The sequence below is a fragment of the Chamaea fasciata genome, unplaced genomic scaffold, assembly GCF_029207755.1.
Source record: "Chamaea fasciata isolate MVZ Bird 193981 ecotype frontalis unplaced genomic scaffold, bChaFas1.0.hap1 SCAF_3, whole genome shotgun sequence".
NCBI lineage: Eukaryota > Metazoa > Chordata > Aves > Passeriformes > Sylviidae > Chamaea > Chamaea fasciata.
Genome location: NW_027094088.1, coordinates 111,087,360 through 111,102,511, shown reverse-complemented (window position 1 = coordinate 111,102,511; position 15,152 = coordinate 111,087,360).

Sequence of the window (15,152 nt, the reverse complement as noted above, 5' to 3'; positions counted from 1 at the left end):
TGAGGTAGATTTGGGATTTCAGGGAAGAGAACAGCCTGGGTCTGGTCTCAAATCCCTGCAGATGTCCCATGGCTGTCTTTTCTCAGGCAGTCACAGAATCAGTAAGGTTTGGAAAAGACCTCCAAGATAAACAAGTCCCACCTTCCATTTTGGAAAAGCTTTGGGAATAGTTATGAAACACAAGAGTCTCCAGACCAGAACCTCAAAGATCTTCTGACACCAGTGAGATCTCCTAATTGATGGGAGTGGGGACAGTGGGGTCTTCATGAAACACCCTTTACCTCCCGGAGTACAAAACCTCTGGGGAGATCCTTTCACTCAGGCAAATGCACTGTGTTTATCTTCCCGGGTTTCTCATCCTAAAACATAGGTATGGGATTCTACTGAAAGTTCCAGGGGCCTAAATTCAGAGTTTAAGATGGTTTTCCTCACTGAAGGTGCACCAGAGCAGCCAAGATGCCCTCATGGGGCTGGAAGGCAAAGGGAACACAGGTAACTCATACTTTTCTGTCCAGCAAGTGGAGATTGAGTGGAATATGAACTCAATGATCCCTGTGGGTCTCTTCCAACATGGGATATTCCATGATTCTATGATATCCCAAGGCTGGGACGTGCTGGGAGAGGAGCTATGAGGAAAACCCTGGAGAGAGCAGCTGGACTGTTGCAGACAGTTTAGATCTGGAGAGGCAGGATCCCACCCTTATGGGATCCTCACCCTTTTTCAGGAGAGACAGAGACTGCTGAGTTTCTGTCGGGGAAGAAAAATAGAGTCTGTCACTGAACCCTTGAAAGGTTTCCGGCCCTTGGATTACGTGACCTCAGTATGCCTTTTCCATATCTGCTACCAAAGATATAAGGCTTACTTGAGTCTGCTGGGAGTTCTTGGACAGAACTACTCTATTTTTTTCTATTTTTTCTTTTAATAGGGAAAACCTATTTGTTTAGTTGTTAGTATTATTATGTTATTGCTATATGTTACATTTCTGTATGGCAATATACTCATTGCAGCAAATCCTGTAAAAATGATCAGTGCTACATGGAATTTCTGCTCAAAATTATCACATTTCTCACCCAATAGCTTTGAAGATATTTACAGTCCAAATCAGGGTTTTAATTCTCTGTTTCTCAGCACAGGATCAGTTTTGACTCTTTGGACATCTCATTTTACTCTTTCCCCAGGACAACTCAGGGTTAGGCACAAGGCTTGGGCCCTGTTGCTTATAATCAAATGTTGAATTATCTTGTCTCCTTTCTTCAAACCCTTTGTCGGTTGGTGGTCCTGACACCCCATATGCCACCACATCCTCTGAAGGAGATTTGGGAAAGGAGGACAGCTGCGGTTTGGAACAAATTCTGGTGTGATCCCAGCTGCTTTACTCAAGGATTAAAAATGATTCAGACGTGAATCAGTTTTCTTCAGAGCAAAGGTGCTGTCATTTGCAGGTGGTGCCTTTCCATGACCTTTGCCTGTTTAGGTGTGAATACAAATCTGTTGTGATGCTCTGTAAAGCCAGGATTCCATAACATTTATCATGAAATCTGGAATTGGATGCTTTATGGAAAACAGGCTGGCTTAAGAAGCTGACTTTGCTTTGGAAGGGATCAGCTCAGCATGCCTTGGAAACATCTTTGTGTTCATACAGCACCAAACACATTCATGGAATCAGGGAATCACGGGATGGTTTGGACTGGAAGGAGATTTAAAGCTGACCCCATTCCACCCCATGCCATGGGAACGGACACCTTCCAATATCCCTGGTTGCTCCAAGCCCTGTTCAGCTTGGCCTTGGACACTTCCAGGGATCCAGCTGCAGCCACAGCTTCTCTGGGCAATTTGTGCCAGGGTTTCACCACCCACATGATAAAAAAATTCTTTCTTATATGGAACCTAAATCATTCCTCCTTTAGTTTAAAACTACTTACCCTGGTCCTACCTCCTGCTCTGAGTCTGGAAAATTGTAAATTATAAAGTGGCCCGGAGTTCAATCTTCCCAAAACCATTACCTAACGTCTTGGCCCACCTCAAGAAATGGATTTTCCTGAAGGAGACACCTCCTGGTCTGATCATTGCCACCACCAACCTCCTGAGAGCAGCTGTGGGGTTAAGAGAGATGTCAGTAACCAGAAATCTACTTTTTACCCCCAAGTTGTGGCATAGAGAAATCCTCCATGGACCAATCACTGCCACTAAAAACACATCCTTGTGATAGTAGGTGTGCAAGGATGCCAATGCTTTATCTGAACACCAGCAAATTGAAAGGTCCAGGCTGATTTTAGTTTGTTTGGCTTTTCAGGGAAGGGAAAGGAGTTTCATTTTCCATCTGTGTCTTTATGTCAAAGTTTGGACTTGCATGGCCACTTGTGGCTTGAATCAATTTGCAACCGAGGGAAAAGGAAAATTTTCACCCAAAGAAATTCTGAATCAGGTGTGTTCATTTTATAAATGTATTTTGAAGAAAAGCAATGACTCTCAGAGCATGGAAGCAGAAAGGTTAACATGCTCTTGGGAAATATTTCTGCTGAATTCCCCTTTTTTGGTCCCAAAAAATTCCATCCCCACTGCAGAAAGAAACAGGGGGGACACAGGATGGGACAACTACAGCATTACTTTGGGTTGTCCCATCACCCTAACTGGAATGTCATCCTTCCCCTCCCATGCCCATGGGAAAGGGTCCCGGAGCTGGAGGTCCTGGCATGGAAGGAGACCAGGGCAAGCAGGCCAAAGGAGGGGGGATGAGGATGAAAAGGACACGAGGAGAGGTGAGTTGTATCGATTGGTGTGTGAAAGGCTTCCCGGGAGCCCCGTTGCTGAGAGACAGCCCCGGGAGATGCAAGGCTGGAATTAATAACTGCTCCATTGGGGCCCTGTTTGCTCTCCTCGCCCGGAGCCCGAGGACTTTGGTCGCGGCTTATCGCCCCGCCGAAAGCCCCAGGAATGCAGTCACAGGCAAATGTGCTCGTTCACACGACATCTATTAATCAAACGGCTCCCCCACCCTTTAACCCTTCGCGGCTCAGGGGAGGGGGGAGGAGGTGAGCATGGCTCTGCTTTGTCTAAAATCAGGGTCCCAGGAGTCTCTTCGGAGCAACCAGAGATAGGGGTAAGTTACTCCAGTTAAGATACCATCCCCTTACTCTGCATTCAGGGTTTTCCTGAGTTCTTATGGAATTTGTTTTGGTACCTGCACATGAAGACATCCTTTCCCAGTGGAAGCCAAGCATCTAACCACCGTAAAATGCTTTGAAAGCCCCAAATATTGTCACTGAAAAGCTGTCACAGACTTTTCCTCCTCTTCACTCTGTTTCCCTTTTCAGGTGCTGCTTGCACTCACACCACAGTGGCTGTGCAGCTCCCCTGAGCTGTGGTTCCTCTGCAGTGGCACACATCTGTAATGGGATTCTCTCTGCTCTGAACAGCACAGAGCCCATCAGACACACCCTGGGGACACAGAGCACCACAGGCAAATGTCTCTGCTGCTGCTGCTGCTTGGGGCAGGTAGGATTTACCCCAACTTCACAGAATCCTAGAATCACAGAATACCCTCAGCTGGAACTTGGCATCTCCATGGCAACACCAACCACCCCAGAAATATGGAATCATGGAATCATTAGGGTTGGAAAAGGTCTCTATGATTATCCAATCCAGCCATTAACCCAGCAAGGACAGGGCCTGAAGTGCCGTGTCCCTCTTGTCTTGCTGCTGGGTGTTTTAGTCTCTGACACGTGCAGAGAAGTGTGTTCCTCCTTTCAGACATGAGGCTGAGGAAGATTTTCAGGCTCTTGACCTGTAAGCAGTTGTTTAGCCAGTTAAATTAACCAGAGAGGCTCTGGAGGCCCTCCACAGTGAGCGAAGAGGCAGTGGCACCTCCTGAGGACAATTTAGCACACCAAAATTGGGTAACATCCCTTGGAATGCATCACTTGCTGAATTAAGAGTTATAAAATGGCCAGGATGGACATTGCTGCATGGGTTTCCCTGAGATGTCACCTCATCTTTGTCCACGCCCTGAAATTCATGGGTTGGATCAATGAGGCAATCAAAACTACCCTTCAGGAAGGTAGCAGGGATGCTCCAGTGCTGTGAGACGCATGTGAGCCTGGGAAATGCCACTTGGGCATTTGGAGGTGGTTCCTACAGAGGGTCTGGAATGATGTCCCAGGAGAAGCAGCTGGGACAAGGATTCCACCCATCCTACGAAGGGACTCTGAGCAGCCTCTGGTGTGGTGACCCAGAGTGGAGGCTGATGCTGCTCCTCCCTGTCCTCTGTCCCCTGTTCCAGGATAAACAGTGCCCCATGATAAGGTGATCATTTGTGAAAGGGGTGGGGACTCGGCAGCCTCAACCAGCCCCATCACCTCAAGTTTTCCACCCTGGCTGGCACCTCCTCGCCCAGTGCCACCCTAGGAGCCCTGTTGGGTGACAGGGTGAGGCTCTGGCTTTTGCCTCAGGCCAGACCAGGCTGGAGGATGGGGTGGGTGACTTTTAACCTTCCCACACCAGGAAGGAAAGAGGAATTTTTGTGCGTCATGTCCTGAGAAGCTTTTAGCCCTGGGTTCCGTCTTGTTGGCCTCATGTCAAGAAGGAGGAGCATGAGCTCAAGGATTCTGAAGGAAGGCAGAAGGCACCATTCCAGAGTTGGGATCTGGGGCATTTTTAACTGCTTTTGGGTTCTTTGCCTAATTACTGAAATCCCAGAAGGCAAAGGTGCCAGCACCACAATCGCCTTCTTGTCAGAGCAGGTTTCACCTGTTCATGAGAGTGAGAAAAAAAAAAGAACGTCTTTACTATCTTGCATTTTTAGGCATGCAAAGTTTGGGTTTTTTCCTAGCTGTCAAAGAACAAAGCACATCTTTTGGGAGTGAACTAGTTTATTTCTGAAGCATCACCACACTCTAACCACTGTTTTGAGCCTTCAACATTTTCCCCTCAAGATCCAACTGTACCTAAAATCACTGATTTCTTCTGGATTAAATCAATCCAAAAGATTCACTACATCTTCCCAAGGGTCTGTTTTCTACGGGACCAGAGTAAACCCCTTCTGAACCATCTGCAGTGGGGACATCACATGCTCAAGGTCAATATTTTGGCTGCTTTGTCCTACTCCTATACGGCCACCTCCCCTTCTGCTTTTCCACAAGTTATTGAGTAGGATTTGCCACGTGTCTGTTCATCAAAGGGACCTGGTGGGGTCCCTCTGTGAAAGACAAGCACTGATCAGAGCCAGCTGATTCCTCATCCCATTCCTTCTTCCTGATGGCTCAATGAACAGAGAAAAAGAACTATAAGCAGGAAAATAAAAGTATTACGAGTTCTACAGCTCAAACAACCTCCAGCAAATGAGGTATTGAGAGGGAAGAGGGAGGAAAAAATAACCCACAAAGCAATTTGACACCTTTACCTGTAAATAATTATTCATCCAAACTCCAGTGGTAAGGACATGACACTCTCCAAGCAGATTAAGACCTCAGTGGAGAAGAAAATCATTCTAGCTACACCTTTTCCCATATTGTCCCCAAAGAGTTAACAGCAAAGCAGGTCTGCAATTACCCGGGAATAATGGGGTGTGATTGGGGCACTAAAGAGATGGAATTGATTTTTTTTTTTTTTCACCAGGCTTTCAGCCCTAGAAGCCCCTCCCTGACTTCCTGGTAACTCATGACCAGCAGGGTCAATAGAGCAGAAATCCTTCTAAAGGGCCAATCTGTATTTGAATTATTTAAACAATGTAGTACAGCCAAGTTAAATGGGGCTTATCAAACGTTACACCTCTCCAGGCACAATTGGAGACAGAAGGATATGAACTGCTGAACACTCCACCGATGGCTTGGAGAGAGCTGGAAAAAAAAGGGGAAGAAAAAATGGAAAAAAAAAAAAAAAAAGGAGGACAAAAGCAGGATGATTTGGACAACGGGAGAAGCAGATTCTTGCCCGGAGTTGTTTTTTTCTCCCATTTGGAGACCTTCCATTCTTATCCTGGAGATTGGCTTTACCATCCTAATACCCACCCCCCCCACCCCCCGTTTGGGGGCATTTAACTCCTTAATCTGCATCATCTCCTCCCCTTAGGATGAGAGCACCTGGAGGGATCTGGAGGATACAGGTCTTTTCTTCACCCTTCTGGAAAGGAAAATAAGGAAGGAGTTGTTTCCATGTCACACAGGCTGGGGTTTGTTATCCCCAAGTGTGCACTTGGCCCAGGGAGGGCTGGGACATGGAGCTGCCTGCAGGGCACAGTGGAAAAAGAAGAAGGAAAATAATAGTAGTAATAATAATAGTAGTAGTAATAACAATAAAAGTAATAAAAGTAATAATAGTTATTATTTTATATGTGATCACACATATTAATATAGACATGTATCCTGTATTTAGATTGTTAATTTTTTATTTAATAACCTATTATGTATTATTAAATAGATATTTATATATAATTGAATATAATATATTAAATATCATCATACTTAATATTGTTAATTTTTATAATATTAAATTTTCTTTCAAATTTGAGAAGCAGACAACAAACTTTCATCAGCTTAGAGAGGCTAAGGACCTCACCAAGCAGCACCAAAAGGTGGCTGAGAGGGTTTTTTCCCTATAAAATCATAGAGTTTGCTTAGGTTTGGGAGCTGAGAATACATCCAGGAGAACAGCTCTTGATTTTCTTATGAATGTGAGAGTAAACAAGAATCCACCTGGATGTTTTCCTGGCCATTTATCCTGCTTTACCCAAAAACTTTCTCGGTGTTTCAGGTGACCGGATGTGCATTGGGAAGCTCAGGGCGTCCCAGGTGGGATGCAGGGGGTAAATAGTTCACAAGTAATTCATGCACTGACATTTTCACATGACTTATTTGACCTGGAGAGAAAACAAATGTGTTTGAGAGTAAGAAACAAACTGCAAACAGACCCCCAAAGGAGCCTAAATTCACTAGATGATGTATGGACGGGTGAGAAATAATTCACCCACATACAGCTCGGCAGTAGAGGATAGAGGGGGAAAGGATTTGTAAGGATTCATGGATCAAAAATGTATAAATATTGGTGAAGTGAGCCACAAAGGTTTCAGCAGAAAGCCTCAAGTTTAAAGCAAACGAGAAAAAGGGAAAAAAGATTAATAAGGATGGCTTAAGGACACACATCCTTCACTTACACAGCTACTGTGCTGCCTCTGAGCTAATTAACCCTGTTAATTAATGGGGGTTCAGGTATCAACCCCCTGAGAGCTGATTTTTTGTGGGGGGCAGGGGATCTCTGCTCACTCTGATCTGAGCGGTCGTGCCCAGGCTGGACCTTCAGCTGGAACATGCAGCCAGAGCTGGCCAGGAAAACCCAGAGGGAAACATTTCCTGCTGTGAGAGGCTCTCCCATCCAAACTGGAACATTTCAGGAGACGTTGCTGATTTCACTGAGGTTGGGGTTTTTTTCTTTTTTTTTTTTCTTTTTTTTTTAGAAAAATAATGAGGGGAAGGAGAGGAAAGTTTTCCTGAGTCTGTTCCATCCTTTTTATCAGAAGTTAGGACTATAAGAAGGTGCCTCGCGGCTCAAATCCAGCCCGGTGCTATCTCAGTATTTGACATTATTTGTCATTTGGGGAAGAATTTCAAAATGTTTAGATTTCGTTACGGTTCAAAAATGAAGCCCCAAACTCAACCTTTCCTCCCCCTCCTCGCCAAGCGGCGTTTGCCACCCTTCCCCAGCTGCGTTTTCAGGGACTTGCAAATCCCAAAATGGGTTTTTTGAGGATGACGTCCAAAACACAACCGGGTGCTGCTTTGGCTCACTCGGCCGTGTTGGATCCAGCCCCAGGCAGCCTCTGCCTCCCTTCCACGGGGGAGTCCTGGCTCTGCCAGCTCTGGACGTCACATCTCCAGCGGGTTCTTCCACCTTGGACGTCTTGGTGAAGGTCACCGTGGCCAGCAGCCCCTGCTTTTCGCACACCGGGCGATGTCGGGAGGGGATGAGGGACGGTCACAACATCAGGGAAGCTCAGCCCAAGCAAGCTCCAGGTTTATAAACTCCCGGCCTACACCAGCAGGCTGCAAGGTCGCCTCCTTATCTGAGTTTGCAGAGGGTTTGCAAAGTGCTGGCGGCCCTCCAAATATGTTTGGGAGGGTTTTTTTTTTCACTCGAACCTCGGGCTGCTGGACTCCCACATTTGACATTCCCCGAGTGCCGCGGAACGGGCAAGGGAACAATGTGTGATTATGGCAGCGGGATGGGATGGGGAGAGCTGCTGGCTCAGCCTTCCCAAAAGCAGGAGCAAGTGTGAAGCCCCAGCAGCCCTGCAGGAGCCACCTTCATCGGGGGATCAGGCAAAGCCAAACCTCACCCCTTAAAGCATTTAAATTGCAGATGGAATAATAAAGTTTTTGCAAAGTGGGGAAATAGTTTTATCTCTTCATGGTTACCTCTGCTTTGCCTGCACCATCATGTTGTGAGACCCTGCAAGGCCCCATGTGCTGCTCCACAAAGAAATGAGACAAAAAGTAGCTTTTTTTGGGGGGGGTAAAGCAGGATAAATGGCCAGGAAAACACCCAGGTGGATTCTTGTTTACTCTCACATTCATAAGAAAATCAAGAGCTGTTTTCCTGGATGTATTCTCAGTTCCCAAAACTAAGCAAACTCTATGATTTTATGGGAAAAAAAAATGCTCTCTGCCACCTTTTGGTGCTGCTTGGTGAGGTCCTTAGCCTCTCTCAGCTGATGAAAGTTTGTTGCCTGGCTCTCAAATTTGAAGGAAAATTTAATAGTATAAAAATTAATAATATAAAGTATTATAATAGTAATATATTATATTCAATATTATATAAATATCTATTTAATGACAGATGATTTGGAGTCCTAAAGGAGCTTCTGGACTTGAACCAGGGTTTCTCCAGGTCTACATTAACCCCTGCATTGACTCTTCTTCCCTTTCGTGGCTTAATTAATCCATGAATAGCAAGGGCTCACCATAATTAAAGAGCTGGATTCACTAATGGATATGCTCAATATTGCACACTAATTTAAATGAGCTGAGGTGCCCTAATTCTCAGCTGGGAATATTTCAATTATTTGGGGGGGAAAAGGGAAGAGAGGAAAACTACGCTGAAGACAGATAAAAATACAAACTCACTCGTTGTTTTATTTCCCCTTCTTCTTTCTTTTATCTCACTGGAAAACTGAGTGTGCAGGACAGGGAGTAAAAGAAAACAAAAGAAGGAGGAAGGAAAACTGAAAAACAAAAGTGTTTGTCCTTCTTTCTTCAGAAAACAAGCCCAGTAAGCTTCTTCCACAACTGTTTTTCACCCAGAAGCTGCCTGCACTTAAAAATGAAATTTTTTTTGGAGGAGGAATGAAAAGAGAGGAATGGCTGGGGAGAAACGGGATGTGCTTAAATATAAATTGCACTGGAAGTGCAAAGGGGGTTGTTAGTCAGATAGGGAGGATTATTTTACATCTCGACCACCTCCACAACCACGCGTGCAAGCGCCTGCATGAAATGTTGCCTTAATCATCCTGGTCAAAGTCCTTTGGCTACAAGCAAGGCCTTGTTGTGCTGAGTATTAACAGCAGGGAAAAATAATAAGGGATTCTATATATACAAATTTCTGGCTTTGGTTGGAAACCCCAGGGTCAGAGCAAAGCTCTGATTTCAAACAACTGTATTTTGAGTGATCCTGTTTATTCCAAGTGTCTGCTGAGGCTTTGACTCCGAGCTATTAATACAAAATAAATAATTTTCGCACGAGCTATTTTTACCTCCCTTGCCAGGAAAATGAAGCAGAAGCGACACGTGTGAACAGCAGAGAGGGAGCGAGGTGGGGCCGTGGGCTCCTGGGGGTTTTTTTGGCTGCTGGATGACACATGGAGCACTGCTGGCTGAGGATGCTGAGGAACATCATCAGCCAGCCCAGTTAGAGATGCTTCTGCAACACGTATGGGATGGTGGGGGATTCCCAAGGTGTGTTGGACCATGGGTTTTGTGGCATTTTAACTGCTGCTGTTTGAGAGAGGGTCTGACCTGACCCTCTGCATGCAGTGTGTGAGCCCAGATGACACAGATGTGCAGGTGCAAGATCCTAGGGTGTTGCAGATGCACCCACAACACTGTCCTTGTGTGGGGCTCAGTGAAAATGTGGTTTTTGGGGAAGCAGTATCCCTCCCCAGGGATCCCTCAAAGAGTCTCCTACCCATCCAGGCTGGATGGAATGCACTTGGACTCAGGGCATTTGGATGCTCAGGGCAGGGAGCAAGAGGTCAGGAGATAAAGGCAGGGAATCCCTGCCCAGCTGTGTTCCCAGCAGATGCCAGGGGTGAACTGTATTTGCACACCTGGGGCTGAGCCCCCTCCCATGCCAATGGTTGTGCAACCACAGCCCACTTCCCTTCTCCAGAAGCTGCTTCCCTGGTCCCCTTTTTGCAGGCTGATGTCTTGAGCTCACCAGGTTTCTGCACCTGGGTGCAGGATTTCAGGTCTAGTGATGGAGTGAAATGGGAGGGAAATTCAAATGATGCCATGTGCTCCACAAATGAGGACAGTAAATAATCCTGCAAAGCCTCTGCATAGACCACTTGGCTTCCTGAGGTGTACCTGAAGGGCAGTCTCCTGCTACTGTCCTCCAAAAACTCCTTAAAAATCTTAACCACTTGTCGTGCACCTCATAGTGAAGGGGATTCATGAGGGTTTAGGGGTCCAGAAATGAGGGTGGGCTTGGGGGCACCAGCAGGGCAAGGAGAAGGCAGCTGGTGAAGGTGCCAAGAGATTGCCTCTCAAAATCCCAGCCCTCAGGAAGAAATTCTTCCCTGTGAGGGTAGAGAGGCCCTGGCACAGGTTTCCCAGAGAAGCTGTGTCTGGCCCTGGATCCCTGGAAGTGTCCAAGGCTGGGTTGGACGGGGTTTGGAGCAACCTGGGATAGTGGAAAGTGTCCCTGCCCATGGCAGGGGATTGAAATGGGGTGAGCTTTAAGGTCTCTTCCAACCCAAACCATTCTGTGATCCTGTGATTAACCTGTATCCATGTCAGGAATTCAAATCAGCCTGGGGAAAGAGGGAATCCGTGCTCCCTACTCCCACCATGGCCCCTCCATCAAAATAAGCACCAGAGCTCTCCCATCTCTGTTGGATGTGGAACAGGGAGGGAAGCACCTGACCCCGGGGTGTTTTCCAGGCTCAGACTCACACAGGTACAAGGGAGGACCTTCAAAGCTGCAGGACCAAGGACCTGGTGTCCAAGGCTCCCCCCGGAGCAGGTGGGGGAAGTGGCTGCTGCAGAGATTGAGAGGCACCCGCTGGAGTCTGGGAGTCTGCAGGGAGAGAAGCAGCTGGAAAACTGCCTGGCATTCATGTCTGGGTCCTGTCCCTTTGGTGATGGGTTTGAAGGATCTGCTGAACTATGTATGGATCAGCAGAGAAAACTACCTTAAATGATCAGGTCATAGAAAAATATAATTTTTTTAAAGCTGTAAGGTCTTCAAGACACAACTGTGTCCCACAGTGGTGTAAAATCTCTGTTAAACTACTGGGATGAAGAAGCAGACAGGGCTTTAGATACCCAGGTGCTTCTTAAGAGAAAAAAAAATTGAAGATATGGATTTAAACACATTCATATCTGTGGGAATATAGCTTGGAAGCAGGACTCAAAGTACTGCCAAACTCATTCTGCTGAACTCAGAAGTAGATGTGGTTCTGGTTCTGGATATCCATCACCTGTAATTTTTTATAGGCAAGGAGGAGTTTGCCAGGGGAAAATCACTGCAAGACCAACTCCGTTTCATCTTTTTCCACCAATATCTCTTTCCAGTTTGGAGGAAGGAAGTATGAGCACAGTTTGTCACTGTCACAAGTTACACATTTCAGTTTTCCATGTTTGGCAAAGTCGGGGCTCAGCTCAACCCTACTGCAAAGCACCAGCTTGGTTTCATTGTCACCCTTGGAGATTCCAGTTGGCATGTTAATGAAGCCTGGATCTCAAACAATAGTGTAACTGAATACCAATGAATTCACGTGGATCCTGCTCATCATTCCTGACACAGCTCAGGATCTCCAGTGTGCCAAAGGAAACTGGGAACAACCCGAATCTGGGGTCCCACCAGCACCCAGGCAGGAGAGCAGGGGGGCCAGCTGGCTTTCCATGAGCCATAGGCATCTATTAACAACCAGCTTCTGGGCTCCTCTAAGTGCACTCAGCCTGGCTTGGTTTTATTGGCATCACCCATCTCCCAGTAAATGTGATAAGAGAGGCTGATTAGCCATGGCCATCAGACTGGGCTCGGAACAAGTCTCCAGCTCGGCTGTCTGAAGGCTCCTGGCCACATGTGCTTCCCATGCCACGCTTCCAGGCCCAGCAGGCTCTAATGAAGATTGTCCCCTGGACCTCATTGTTTACTTTTAGGCCAGCATCAGAATTAAGACCAATTTAGCTGCCCCTTCTTTTCTTTTTGTTTTTTTTTTTCTCCTGCCTCAGTCTAAACATGCATCTCGAGAAAGAGACTTTTTTATTGCCAAGACAACACGTGATAAGGAAAGATCATCTGTCTGCGAGAAAATGACTTCTGTGGGGTTCAGAAAGTGGTCCCAAGGGGCTGATTCCAGCACAGGAACAGCCCCTGGGGGACATTAAGGAATTAAAACCCTCACGATAAGGCACTTTTCTTTTATAGCTTTTTATTTCATAGCAATAGTCACAGCTTAAAGATAAGGGCAACATACATTTTGTTTAACTAGGCTCTTGTTCCTTGGTGTGGGGCTCCGAGTGAGCTGGCATCCATCAAACTCTTTTGTGATTTACATGAATACCTGATTCTTCTGATAAGGGAAAGTGTAAGTCAACACAGTTCTGTTGTAATTGGGTGTTACCTGTTTAGATACTGAGCTGCTATCTTGGCATCAGCTCACAGTGAGCTCCACTTTACCTTTTCTTGCTAGGTGCACAGAGAATGTCTCCTGCTTCTGCACTGGCCTCAGGTGTTGCAAGAAACTCTCTGGGTGCTTTCAGTCTTCTGGAGGTGTACACAGGATGCTGGGGATGCTAAAAGTCCATGACCATTCAAACAGTGAACAGAAAAAAATGGCAGAATTAAAATCCCCACTTAAACCCCCAAATCCCCACTTCTGGTTCAGCACAACCCTTGCCACCTCTCTGTGTACTCTACCAAAGATGTGCTACCATATTCTTATTTTTCTGATGTAATCATTTATCTTAGTGAGCAGTTTTTCACCTTTGTAGTACAAAATAAATATTCCTGAAGTTTGTATGACTTCAATTTCTGCCCCTCAGCATACCAGAACTCCTTTGCAGTAGATGATACTTAGAGGTAGTATCATCTAGTAGAGTATACTAAGACAACTCAAAGCTTGAGAAGTTTGCAGCCTAAAATCAAACCAGAAGAAAAATCCCAGTAAATGATTTGATGATTTCCACAACACAGGACTTCTCAGAGGAGAGACTGTAGTTCCTGCACCTTTAATTAGATGTCAGTGCCACAGGAGAAAACTGCTTTACTTCTAAAAGCACCTGGACTTCCTTAACAAGCATAACTTGAAAAAAACAAGGAAGGGAAGACCACAATCAGCCTGAATCTCCCACCTAAAGCCTCTGAGGGCCAGAGGATTGAAATAATTAAATGTAAATCACTAATCAAACCCACTCATTTTTTGGATAAGAAATGACCCAGAGGCTGCCCAGGGTTTTCTTGCTGCCTGACATCTTTAGGAGAGCTGATCTCAGGAACCTGAAATGGAGGAACAGTGTGGATTTTGGCCAGGTTTTAGTACTAGCCTGCCACAATTCTGATCTCCCTGGCCTAAGTGACACAGAGCTGCAGGGCCCTCTCAGCAGCTGCTGGTGGAGGGGTCAGGACACCACATCCCAGGGAGACACAGACTGGGAAGACCCCATGGGCTGTGAATGGATATTTGGATGTATCTCCCTCCCCAAATCCAACAATGAATTTGCCAGCTCCCAGCTGGGACGATACAGGAACACCCAAAGGTCTTTTATTAAACCAAATTATCCTCTGGATGTAGCATCACCTCCTTGCCATGAATGGGCTGCTCATGGCAGATCTCCCCAAACCCCAGCAATATCCCTGTGTTAATCCTACACCACTGCCCACATGGACGGAATGCTTTTTTTCTGCCAGCAAACACCCAGGGCTGGATGAACAAGAGGAGAGGCAGGGCAGATGCAGCCTTCTTCCCTGATGTGGGATCCAGGTCTCCAACTAGAGTCAGACTCAAAGCCTCATCCCTCCTCAGGCTCCCCAAAAGCTTCTGCTCAATGCAAAGCCTTGATGGTGCCTCCTCATTTTGGGGTGTGCATCACTTAAAACTCCACACCTTGGCCACACCTAGCCAAGGCCCCTCTCTCTGGAGCTCATTATGGGTTGGGTGGGCACCTTTCAGCAAGGGGAGGTCATGGCTCTGTTGGCTTCAGGTGTCCTTGGACGCTGGGAATATTTGACACTGGGAGAGAAATGCTGGAAAAATGCTCCATCCCATGCAGTTGAAAAGGTTGTATTGGCTTGGGTTGATGAGCTTAAAAGAATTTCTCAGCCACTTTGCTAAGAGCAGGATTTTATGGTGGTACTGAGAAAGACAGATGTGTAGATATGTATTTATATAAAATGCTGACTGTGCCAGCACAGAAGAGCTCAGGTTTAAGAGGCAATTTCCTGGCTTAGTCTAATTCTCCTATTAGATGTTTCCCTTCACACTAAGTGAAATCCTGACTGAATTAAAGACCCGCTTTTCCTCTTATCTGCTGCTGCTCTTATCTAACTCCGAGGAAAGGCTGGGGGCAGAGACAGCCAGGGCTTGCCATTTTGCAGCTCTCCTTCCTACTTTTCCCCTGGGCTCACATCAAATGCCTGGAAGATTTGTTAAAAACCAGCCTGTTATGCTCAACACAACCATACAAAAGGAACAGCAAGGGTAAAGCCACAGAGTAGGTTCATTTCCTGAATTTATTTTTTTTATTTTTTTTCCTAGGGGGATCTCCCAAAATCCTCTACAAACCCCAGTGAAGTTGTCTCCCTGGAGCAGGGACCATCCTTTCCATTAAAAGATCCAGGTCTATTCACTTGTGTGAGTCTCCAAGGGTGTCATGAACAGGGAAAGAGTAAAAAACACTAACCCTGCTCATTATTTGTTGTCACTGCTCCTTTCTGGGTC